The sequence below is a fragment of the Macaca thibetana genome, chromosome 7 (assembly GCF_024542745.1).
Source record: "Macaca thibetana thibetana isolate TM-01 chromosome 7, ASM2454274v1, whole genome shotgun sequence".
NCBI classification, from domain to species: Eukaryota; Metazoa; Chordata; class Mammalia; order Primates; family Cercopithecidae; genus Macaca; species Macaca thibetana.
The window spans coordinates 89,255,107-89,266,901 of record NC_065584.1 but is presented as its reverse complement, the minus strand read 5'-3'; positions in this window follow the sequence as shown (position 1 = coordinate 89,266,901).

The window sequence follows — 11,795 nt, the reverse complement described above, 5'->3', positions numbered from 1 at the left end:
TTCTTACTCCATGCGTCCTGGTGCTTAGAGTGGGCAAGGCTCTGTCAACCACAAGCCACCTTCTGTAGGAAAAAAAGGAGAAGGGGCTTGTAGGTTAATATAACTGAGGCGTCTGAGTAGGTGGCTTCAGGCGTGGCTCTATCCAGGGCCTCTCTATCTCTTCTTATCACAGGTAGACCTCCCCACAGGAAAGGAGCTAGAAGGATGCATCCTACTAGCTCAGCAACCCTGTAACCCTGTAAAGGTACAGTCCCTCTGTTCCCATAGCTTGGCAAGGTAAATGCTCTGTCCCCAACCAGGCCAGGAGGTCTGGAGGCAGAATCTCTTCTGGGAAAGCGAATGCTCTGGCAATGTTTTGTGAAGCAGACACCCAAAGAGGGAGGTTCAGGGGACATCAGAGACTTCCCTGCCACTCACTGTGCTATCCAGGATGGCTCTGGGCCTGAAAATTCAAATTATAACATTGTATAACTCCTCAATTAAGAATTTATACATCATCTACTTCCAAAAGAGATCCAGGCCACGATATAACTTTGGCCTTGCTTGTAATTCTTCCAAAGAGCTTTCATGGAGCCGTAGCTTCCATGGAGAGAGAAGTGGAGTGATGGGCCAGAGGCCATCGGCAAGCGTGGCCTTCTGATTGGGGCACACCTAAACCAAGATTTGCCTTCTAAATCTGAAGACTTGCTTTCTTTCCCACTCTCCCAGAGGAAACTAAGAAAAAAAATGTAAGCACTGCTGCCGAAGCTGCCTTTGCCTCACAACCGCCATCTCGCCCCAGCTCATACCTCACGGGGTCCGATAGCTTCAGTCTTCCCACAAGAGAAGTCCTGGTGTTCCAGGCACCTGGGGAGAAGCTCACAGTTACTGTGGCTATCGTCGCTGTTGGGTTTAGCTTTCTAATAAAACTGTATCTGTGGCCAGGCGCAGTGGCTCACGCCGGTAATCCCAGCACTTTGGGAGGCTGAGGCAGGCAGATCACTTGAGCTCAGGAGTTTGAGACTGGCTTGGCCAACATGGTGAAACCCTGTCTCTACCAAAAATACAAAAATTAGCTGGCTGTGCTGGCAGGCGCCTGCGATTCCAGCTATTAAGGAGGCTGAGGCAGAAGAATCGCTTGAACCTGGAAGGCGGAGGTTGCAGTGAGCTGAGATTGCGCCACTGCACTCCAGCCTGGGTGACAGAGGAAGACTTCATCAGAAGAAAAATAACTGTATTTGCATATATATTTATATATAAATGTGTCCCCCAAGATTCATGTCTTGAAATTTAATGGCCAATGTGGTAGTATTAAGAGGTGGGGCCTTTAGGAGGTGACTATGTCATGAGGCAGAGCCCTCACAGATGGGTTTAGGGCCCTTAGAAAAGGGCTAGAGGGAGCTATATATACATATATATATATATATATATATATATATGCACATATGTACATACGTAGAGATACATATGTGGAAGCCAGCTAGAACCCAATGCAGAAGGTCCATATTACCTCATGGAATTCACACATAGGACCCATTACACAGTGGGTGTAATGGGTCCAGAGAGGGTGTCTGGACCCACCACCTCTCTGGTGTCCAGAGAGGGTGTCCTAGTCTATTCAGTCTGCCATAACAAAATACCTAAGCCTGAGTTATTTATAAAGAACAGAGTATTATCTCACAGTTCTGGAGGCTGGAAAGTTCAAGGTCAAGGCAGCGGCAGGTTCTGGGTCTGGTGAGGGCCCAGTCTCTGATTCTAAGACGGCGCCTGTTGCTGTGCCCTCCAGAGGGATGAATGCTGCATCCTTCCTCACGTGGTGGAAGGGACCGAAGCGGATGAACCCACTCCCTCAAGCCCTTTTCTAAAGGCTCTAATCCCATCCATAAGGGCTCTGCCTCATGACCCAGTCACCTCCTACCTCTTAATACTACCACATTGGCCATTAGATTTCAAGACATGAATCTTGGGGGACACATTCAGATATAGTACAGGGCAATTGACAACACCAAGGACAATCCACAGGTAGGTGGAGAGGCGCCAAACAGGCCTGAAAGACAAAGGGCCTCACACTTCTTGGCCACCCCGTTCAATCCACAAGACACTGAGAGAAGGCTGGATGGGGCCATGGAGAACAGGGACAGAAGCGCTGTCTTTCGCAGATGCAGGCATTCAGCTCTGTCAGTCGGTCCCAGGAGGCGGGGTTAGTGTGCCCACCTATCAGTCATTCTCAGGCTTGTGGGGAGCCCCCTTCCTTCTCTGATTGTCCTTCCTTGGAGCCTGGCTGCCCAACTGCCGTGACCTTAATTCTCAGGGACTCAGGGAGCAGTCAGGGGCAGTGAGGGCCCACAGGACCTTCAAGGCCGGTAGCAGCCAGTGGCACAATTGGCTCAGGCTCTCTGGGGGATCCAGGCCAGGTAAGCAGCCTGCAGGGGGACCTGCGGGACAGGGTTCGAGGGCTGCCCTTCCAAGGGCAAACCTCTTCCCTGGGACAAAGGACAGGGATGTCATTCTGCTTTCATTCACTCATATGTAGCTGGAGGTTGGAGGCCGTGAGATTTTCCTGCCACCTTCTCTCTGGGCAAAAGATTTACTTGCGTGTGCCTCCTGGCCTCTCCCCTGCTCTGAGCCCACAACTCCCCACCCCATGCCGGGCCCTGCTGTCCCTTTATCCAGTCCCGCCCCAACTAAGATGCCACACCTTTGGGGCTCTGCTCAGCAACCAGCATGCAGGCACAGCACAAACAAGACATGGACCCCAACTTCACTCCACAGTGTTTTATCCTGTGACTGGCATCTGAGTGGGGGAACACGCTGCTGTCCTATCCAAGCCAAGGGCCAGTGGTACAACATGTGTTGTGCAAACAAGCAGTTGCCATAGTTCAAGTAAAGACAATGGAGAGAGACCCACATCCCCATTGGGCTGAGCCCGAGGGAGCTGGCACTGAAGTAGACACTGTCGTGCCGCAAACATTGTCACACCTCATTACGTTAATACTGTTCATTTGTGGGGTTTTTTTGTTTTTTGTTTGTTTGTTTGTTTGTTTGAGACAGAGTCCTGCTCTGTCACCCAGGCTGGAGTGCAGTGGCGCGATCTTGGCTCACTGCAACCTCTCCTCCCAGATTCAAGCAATTCTGTCTCAGCCTCCTGAGTTGCTGGGACTACAGGTGCATGCCACCACACCCGGCTAATTTTTTTGTATTTTTAGTAGCAACAGGGTTTCACCATATTGGACAGGCTGGTCTCTAACTCCTGACCAAGGGTGAGCCACCCACCTTGGCCTCCCAAAGCGCTGGGATTACAGGCCTGAGCCACTGCGCCCGGCCTCATTTGTGTTGTTTTTGTTTTTGTTTTTTTGTTTGTTTGTTCATTTGTTTTGAGACAGAGTCTAACTCGGTCACCCAGGCTGGAGTGCAGTGGCACAATCTTGGCTTGCTGCAACCTCCGCCTCCCCGGTTCAAGTGATCCTCCTGCCTCAGCCTCCCAAGTAGCTGGGATTACAGGCACATACGATAAAGCCCGGATAATTTTTGTATTTTTAGTAGAGATACGGTTTCACCATGTTGGCCAGGCCTAGTCTTGAACTCCTGACCTCAGGCAATCTGCCCGCCTCAGCCTCCCAAAGTGTTGGGATTACAGGTGTGAGCCATGGTGCCTGGCGTAATTCTGTTCATTTGAATGCCATTCGTCTTTTCACGCCCTTTGTATTTAACTTGCAAATGGCGCTTGGTGGTATGATTCTATCACAGCTGTAAGTGTAAGAGGGTTATGCCTGCTTGCAGGTGTTTATGTACTTAAGTAGCAGTATAATAAAAATCATTTAAACTAACACCAGGGGACCAAGAGAATCTTTCCCCCTAAGATGAGGGTGGAAAGGTTGTCCTCCATTATTTGAGTTTGAGAATCGCTGTGATAAAATAATCAACTTTGATGTGTCAGTAGCCATGAAGTGACTTAATGAGGAGGTGGCACGGAAGAGGATTGAAAGCACGGGCTGCTGGGGCTGCTCGGTGTGAGCCCACGCTCCTCTATGAGCTCTGACCTGAGGAAAGGGACTTGGCCTCTCTGAGCCAGGTTTCACACCTGAAAACTGGGGTCAGGGCCTCTGTCCGCGCCGGCTGTCACTCATGTGTCTGCGGCAGAAGCCTGGTAAGTGGTGGGTGGTCCCTCTCCTCAGGGGTTACTCAGTCCAGGCAGGCCTGCTTCACCCAGGCTCCTCTGACAGGCACAGCCTTGACCCATGAAAAGCCCTTCTCCAGGGGGATGCCAGGCCCCGTATCACACAGGACAGAAGAAGTTTGGTTGGAGGGCCTAGGGAAGCAGCCCCCAAGGCCCTCCAGGGCTAATCCTGTTCGGCTGTGGGGCAAGAATTCCAGCACCCAACAGTCTCAAATCCAAGCCAAAGCATGGCCTCAGATCCACCACATCCTCAACACTACCACAGGGGGGCTTGCTCGCCCCTCAATCCAGGGCCAGCTCAGGTGGGGACAAGGAGAAGGTGACCAGCAGGTGTAGCCTGAGAGCCAAGGCTAGCAGGAGGTGCAGACGGAGTTTGAAAGCCTCAGAGCCCATCTGGCTGATGGAGTCACATGTGCATCTCAGAGAGCCCCAGGCCTCCTGACCTGAGCAGGGGTCAGCAGGTGCCCATGCCAGACCCAGGTCCTCTGGTCCTGGCCGCCATGCCTGGCAGCCGCAGATGAACCCAGCGTGAGGTCGGTGAGCTGGGCCAGGCAGAGAGGCGGTGCGGGCCAGGCGGGCAGTCTGGGAGAGGCGGGCTTCGGGCTTCTCTGTGAGGAGCTGTGGTTGCAGACTGGCCTGGCTCCCAGTGTAGCCCCCCAAATCACGGGCCTCCCCGGTCACCCTGGACACTGGGACACCGGGCCCAGAGTCCACCCAGCAGGGCCCAGGAGGATTTACTGACAAGGCGAAGGTCTGATTTATTTTTACTTTTCAGGGTTGCCCCCACCAAAATGAAGGCTGCTATTAAACCAGCAGCCACTAAAAATAAATATTTAAACGCCACATCTGTGCAGCTGCGCCAGGCTGGGCGCGCCCTACACGCATGCCATTTCCCTCGGGTGGCTGGGACAATGACACCCTCGCATGTCCGGGAGCCGCAGCCCCTAAGGGGCCCCGCCTCTGCCCAGTGAGAGGACAAATTCTGCTGTCCAAGAACATCTTTATTCCCCAGTGTCTGGGGAAAGCAGCAACTGACTAGAGAAGGGGACAGAAGGAGACCGAGAAAGGAAAAGCCTCTCCGGAGAGTCCTCCCCTCACGAGGGCGCGAGCAGCCCGGAGACGCCCCACTGCCCTGCCCCCGGCATGGCTGCCTCACTCCAGCTGTGCGGGTCCTGCCGAGACACAAGACAACACCGCCCTGGACGCAGCGAGGTCAGAAACCACACGCGGCAGCGACGCCGCGGGCAGGGAAGGCCGGGCCCTCCATCTGGGAGAGGGTTGCCTGGAGAGAAGGAAGTCCCCAGGCCGCCGGCGACCTGCTGCTCTTTCCCCAGCCCAAGATTTCCCAAAGCAGCTTTTCTCATCCAGAGGCTGGGGTATAGGGCCCATGACGGCTCTGCTTTGGCGCCTGGGATGAAAGAGAGGGAGAAAGGGCTGGGAGAGGAACAGAAACAGAAAGAAAGAAACAGAAGACAGAGAGACACAGCGAGAGGAAAGAGACAGAGAAAGAAAGAGACAGACACAGAGAGAGAGGCCCGGGGAGAAGAGACACAGAGAGAGAGAGAAAAGAAATAAATGGTGGGGGGTGGAGTGGGGCGCTTAGCGACAGAGGAAGAGGAAAGACGGGGAGAAAGAGACCTTGCTCACAGGGCACCGGGGTAGTCAGGGAGTGAGAGTGGCGCGCAGCCCCTGCCCGGACCCCTGGGCCCCTGAGCCTCCCCATGCAGAGCAGCCTCCCTTACCCATGTGGGAATGGAGCCCCCAGCCACCAAGGGCCCTGGTGGACCAGACGTGCTCTGGTTGAGGACATTCTGGGTGACCAGAGTCACCCAGGCCTTCTAGGTGGGACTGAAAGAAGCTGCTGCTCGCCAGGGACCTGTAACTTGGGGTGCACTTGGAAATAAGGTTTTCAATATTTTGTGAATAGCACAAATGTTCTCCCCTGTATTTTCATTAAAGCACTATCAGTTAAATGTGCACCTCAATGCTTGTCATCCTGTTTTATCTGTCTCTGGCTTTCTTTTTTAATATACTGAAAAGCTCAAAAACCAAAAGTGGCCGGGACCCCCTCCACCTGTGGCTCACTGGATAGGCTGGTGTGGCTCTCTAAGTGCCCTGGCTAAGTGCTCTCTGACCCAAACAGATCCCAGGTCCCAGAGCAGCCTATGGTCAAGCCCTGCACCTCACAATGTTGACACCTTTGAACTCTGTTGCCTCTTAAAAGTCACTGGAACCTGGGACCCTGAACACCAGGGGGCCAGGGGAGTCAACCGGTGGCAGCCCCGGCAGCCCATGGCAAGGCCACCAAGCTGGGGCTGGGCAGCTGGGAAGGAGGGGTGCTGAGGCAGGTGCTCAGCCCACCTGGGAGGGCTGGCAGAGGTTCCTGAGGTAGCACCAGCTTTGGGCAGCAAAAGCCAGTAGCACTGAGACACTCAGGGAAACATGTATCCCCGAGGCCCATCCTGCCCCTGACCTAGCTGGGTGTTATTATGGAAGGTACCTCCTTTTCTGTCCTCTTCCGCCCTCTGAAAATATCTTCAGAGAATCAGAATGAAGAGAAATAGTTCCCCTCACTATTCCATAATACAGCCCTTTACATATTTTATCCCATCGATGTTCACAACAGCCCCACCCTCACTCCCATCGCGTGGGTCTCTGTGCTGCTCCTCAAACACCCCAAATCCTTTTCTGCCCCAGGACCTTTGCACGTGCTCTTCCTCTTGATATGAATACTCTCCCCCATGTCGCATTCCCTCTCTTCATTCAGGCCTCTATTAAATGTCCTCTCCTCTGAAGATGCTTACTTTACAACCGTGTGTGACTATCCAGGAAAATTCTCCTGTTCTTAGGAAATACTTTGGCATGTTCAGAGATCGCAGTGAATGAAAACGCCAGAGATTCTTTGCAGATTCTTTCCAACTTCTCCTATCAAGAGGCACAGGCCAGCTCCCCACCCCTCTAATCTGGCCAAGCCTTGCGACTTGCTGTGACTCAGAGAGAGTGGCACAAGAGACACCAAGTGACTCCAAGTAAGGCCTCAAGGGGCCTTCCAGCTTCTGCTCTCATCCTTCTGGAACTCAGGTCCCTGTGAGAAGCCCGAGCCAGCCTGCTGGGGGGCACATGGAGGAGAACCAAGGCCCTACAGGCCAATTGCCCCAGCTAACTGCTGGGGATGTGAGGAGGACACTTGGGGCCAGTCACAAAGTTTAGGGTGACTTTTTAGGAAGGAATGTCGAACTGTAACAAGAGGGAAAAACAAAAGCCTGCCACTTAAATTTTTTAAAATAAGAAGTTGAGGGAAAACAGAAATAAAACTTCAAGTAGCTACATCTATGGTTCATTGATTTGCAAGAAGGGTGTCAAGATAAGTTGATGAAGGAAGAATCATCTTTTCAAAAGATAGTGCTGAGACAAAAGGATGAATTTGGACTACTATCTCACACCACATTAAAAATTTTACTCAAAATGGATCAAAGAGTTAAATGTAAGACCTAAAACTTAAAAACATCTCAGAAGCAAACAGACATCAATCTCCTTGACCTTGGATTAGGCAATGGTTTCTTTAGAATTAGATACTATCAGCAACAAAAGAAAGCGAACCATCCAGAAAGTGAAAGAACAATACAAATAATGAGATAAAATACTTGCAAGTAATGTATCTGATAAAGACTTCTTTCTAATATGTATAAAGAATTCTTAAACTCAGTAATAAAAAGACAAAATAACCCAATTCAAAAATGACGGAAGGATTTGAATAGACATTTCTCCAAAGAAGACCCCAAAAAAATGGCCAATAATCACATCAAAAGTCATTGGAAAGGCAAATCAAAACCACAGTAAGGCTGGGTACAGTGGTTCACACCTGTAATCCCAGCACTTTGGGAGGCCGAGGCGAGCAGATCACTTGAGGTCAGGAGTTCAAGACCAGCCTGGCCAACATGGCAAGAGCCCATCTCTACTAAAAATACAAAAAAAAAAAAAATAGTTGAATGTGGTGGCGCGTGCCTGTAGTCCCAGCTACTCAGGAGGTTGAGGCAGGAGAATCGCTTGAACCCAGGAGTGGGGGATTGCAGTGAGCCGAGATTGCACCACTGCATGCCAGCCTGCGTGACAGAGTGGAACTCTGTCTCGAAAAAAAAAAAAAAAAAAGAACCACAGTGAGACACCATTTCACACCTACTAGAATGACTGTAATTTTTAAAGGGCAGCTAAGTATTAGTGAGGATGTGGAGAAATTGATTGCTGGGACTGGATATATACTCACAAAAGGACAAATCCCTTGGTGGTTGCTGAAAACGTTAAACACAGTTTCCATATGACCAGCAATTCCACTCCTAGCTCTATACCCAGGAAAAATGAAAACATCCATTCACACAAAACCTTCGACATGAATCTTCATGGGAGCATGATTCACAATGGCCAAAAGGTGAAAACAACCCAAATGCTTAGCAGCTGATGAATGGAGAAGAAAATCTGATATAGCCATATAAGGGAATATTATTCAGGAAGGAAAGCAAAAGGAAGGGAATTCTGACATGCTACAATATGGAAGAACCTTGAAAACATTATGCTAAGGGAAAGAAACCAAATGCAGAAAGTCACCTATTATATGATTTCACTTCTGTTAAATTCTGAGAATAGGCAAATCCTTGAAGACATAGATTAGTGGCTGCCCAGGGCTCAGGGAAGTGAAGAGTGACTGTTCGTGGTATGGGGTTTCTTTTTCAGGTGACGAAGATATTCTAGAATTAGATAGCAGTGATAGTTGCACAACCTTGTGAGTACAGTTAAAGAAAAAAAAACACTGAATTGTATACTTTAAAACAGTGAATTTTATGGTATATGAATTATATTTCAGTAAATGAGCCAAAACATCTGCAAAAGATAAAACTTGGGCACCTACTATATTTTCTCCAATATTTAATTTTCTTGATTTGTTCCTTAGTTTTAAATTAATAATTTAAAAAGAACATGTTTCCAATTTTAAATATATCATTCCAATGTAGTAAAACATTTCATATATGAACTAAAATGTCCCCTCACCTTGTAGTTCATGCTCTTATACTGTTTTGGGGGGTTGTTTATTTGTTTGTTTGTTTTGAGACTGAGTTTCCACTGTCACCCAGCCTGGAGTGCAATGGCGTAATCTCGGCTCACTGCAACCTCTGCCTCCCAGGTTCAAGGGATTCTCCTGCCTCAGACTCCCGAGTAGCTGGGATTACAGGCAGCCGCCACCACGCCCAGCTAATTTTTTGTATTTTTAGTAGAGACGGGGTTTCACCATGTTGGTCTGGCTGGTCTTGAACTCCTGACCTCGTGATCCACCCGCTTCGGCCTCCCAAAGTGCTGGGATTACAGGCAGGCATGAGCCACCACTTCCGGCCTCTTATACTGTTTTAAATGTTAAACACAAACAAGACTTAAGCGGCCACATAGAATGACAGAATCGAAGTCACTCAAGTTCCGAATCTTCCTCTTTCCAATCACTGTGCTATTGTTGCTTTGCCAAATCTGCTGTTTAAATGTGGGAATTCACAGTACCCTGGGGCACTCGAGACATGAATTATGTCCAAAGTGGCTTCAGAGTGCCCACAACTTACTTTCAAAAAGTATATTTCTGGACCAACTTTATACCTGGGAGTTCTGAAATTAACTTTCACGTAGAATACAAAGCTTATTAAAGGATAATAAATAAAATCAAGTTGATTTGTGTGTATACATATAAACCCTCACAATTGTTTAGAATTTAGATCAACAAAATATTTTCCCTGGCAGGAGTATTTAATCATGCCTGGTGATTAAAAAACAAAAAAACAAAACAACAACAAAACAAACAGTAATCTAAGTAGATTTTATTACTGTCACTTCAGTGATAGTGCGTCACCTCCTTGCCTGAACCCAGGCGCACAGCTCCCACTACCTCACTCTCACTTTCTATTTCCCTAGTGCTTTGAAGATTCCACTTTACCCACCGCAGGAGAACATTATGAGGCTAGGTAGTATAATCCCCACTTGACAGATGAGGAGGCGGGGGCCCAGAGAGGTGAGAGGCTTATCCAAGGGCCAGCAGGAGGGGACAGACCTGGAAGCCAGTTCTGCAGGGCTCAGCTCCCACGTCTCAGGGCCTGGTCCCCACTAGCCCCTCTTATTAGTGACGTGGGTGGGTCTACTCCCCACAGTTCTGGCTGTCAGACTTACCCAGGCTGTGCCTCATCCTCGCAGTACCTGCTCTCAGCTTGGAAAGAATCTGGAAATTCATTCACAACCAGGTGCTGAGAGCTGCTAATAGGCTCCTTTCCAAAGAGGTAATTGCCTTTATCAAAGAGGGTGCTCTTTAATTAGCTGAAAGATGCCTCTGCAAGTGTGATGTCGGGCCTCCTCCCTAGGCTGCTGGGATCACATCTGTCCTCCCCCACCTCACCTCAGGAGTAGTTTGCTCCCCAGAGAGGAGCCCTGTCTGAGAGTAAATCCAAAGAGATGTCCCACAGTGAACTCAGCCTCAAAATGCATTTGGAGTTGCAAATTAAATGACATAGTCTCATGACCTGTGTCTGATTCTGTGGAACTAAGAAAATCCAGTTTCTCCCGAACTAACACGAGTATCCTACAGCCTAGCCTTTGCCTGGTGAACACAGACAGCCTCTCCGGGGCCTGGGAGAAGGCGCTGTAAGAGGACAGGGCCTCACAAACTCTAGAAGGAGCTCTAAGAAGATGGGGCCTCACAAACCCTAGAAGTGTGTCTCGCCCTTCTCAGCTCACTCAGATGCTTTGTCTCCAGAATTCTCACATTTACAAAGCTTAATGAGTGCCAGTTTACTCATCATTGTCCTCCCAGGCCTCACAACGCATTAAAATCCTTCTGCACAGACAGATTAGGAGACAAGCCTAAGGAAAATGTACATCTGCTTTTAAAAAAAAAAAAAATACAGTTTCAGGTTCCACTTTACATCAGCCAAGGTTTAGTTACAGGAAACAGAAACCACGCTAACAATTTTAAGCAAAAAGGGGTTTAGACAGGAAATTAGGGGCTTACTATTTTATTGAGAGGCATGGGCCGGGCCTATTGGAGTGGTGCCCAGAAAAAGGCCTGGGGACCAGCCGGCTGGGCTCTGCTAGCTTGGCTCCACTCAGCCAGGTGGGGGTCGGGAGGCTACCAGTACTGTAGCATACCTGCCTCTTGACCCCAAAAAGGGACTGAATGGACCCTGGAACGCTGCCACAGGAAAACAACCACCACAACTTTGCTTGCCAGCAGAAACGGCCAAAAGCAGCAGGAGGAGAGTCTTGGCCTCTGAATCATAGTGGCGTGCAAAGAATTGGCAGGACTAGGGATGTGCTGGAGCTGGCTCAGCCTAGTGACAGCCAGCGGCGCACAGCAATTCCAATTCCGGGTCCAGGGACACCATGGGATAGCAAGATTGAAATTGACCACAGTGGATATATTTACACCATGGAAATCAGCAAGCACTAACAGCCAGGTTGCCTTTTTAAAATTTAATTTAATTTAATTTATTCTTTTTTTTGAGAGCTGGTTGTTAAACATTCACCACTGGGCATAACCCATTTCACATTTAGAACTCTAGCGGCAAGGGAAGCGGGAAAAGCAGTGGTTCACCTTCCAGCCTTTGAAAGAACAGAG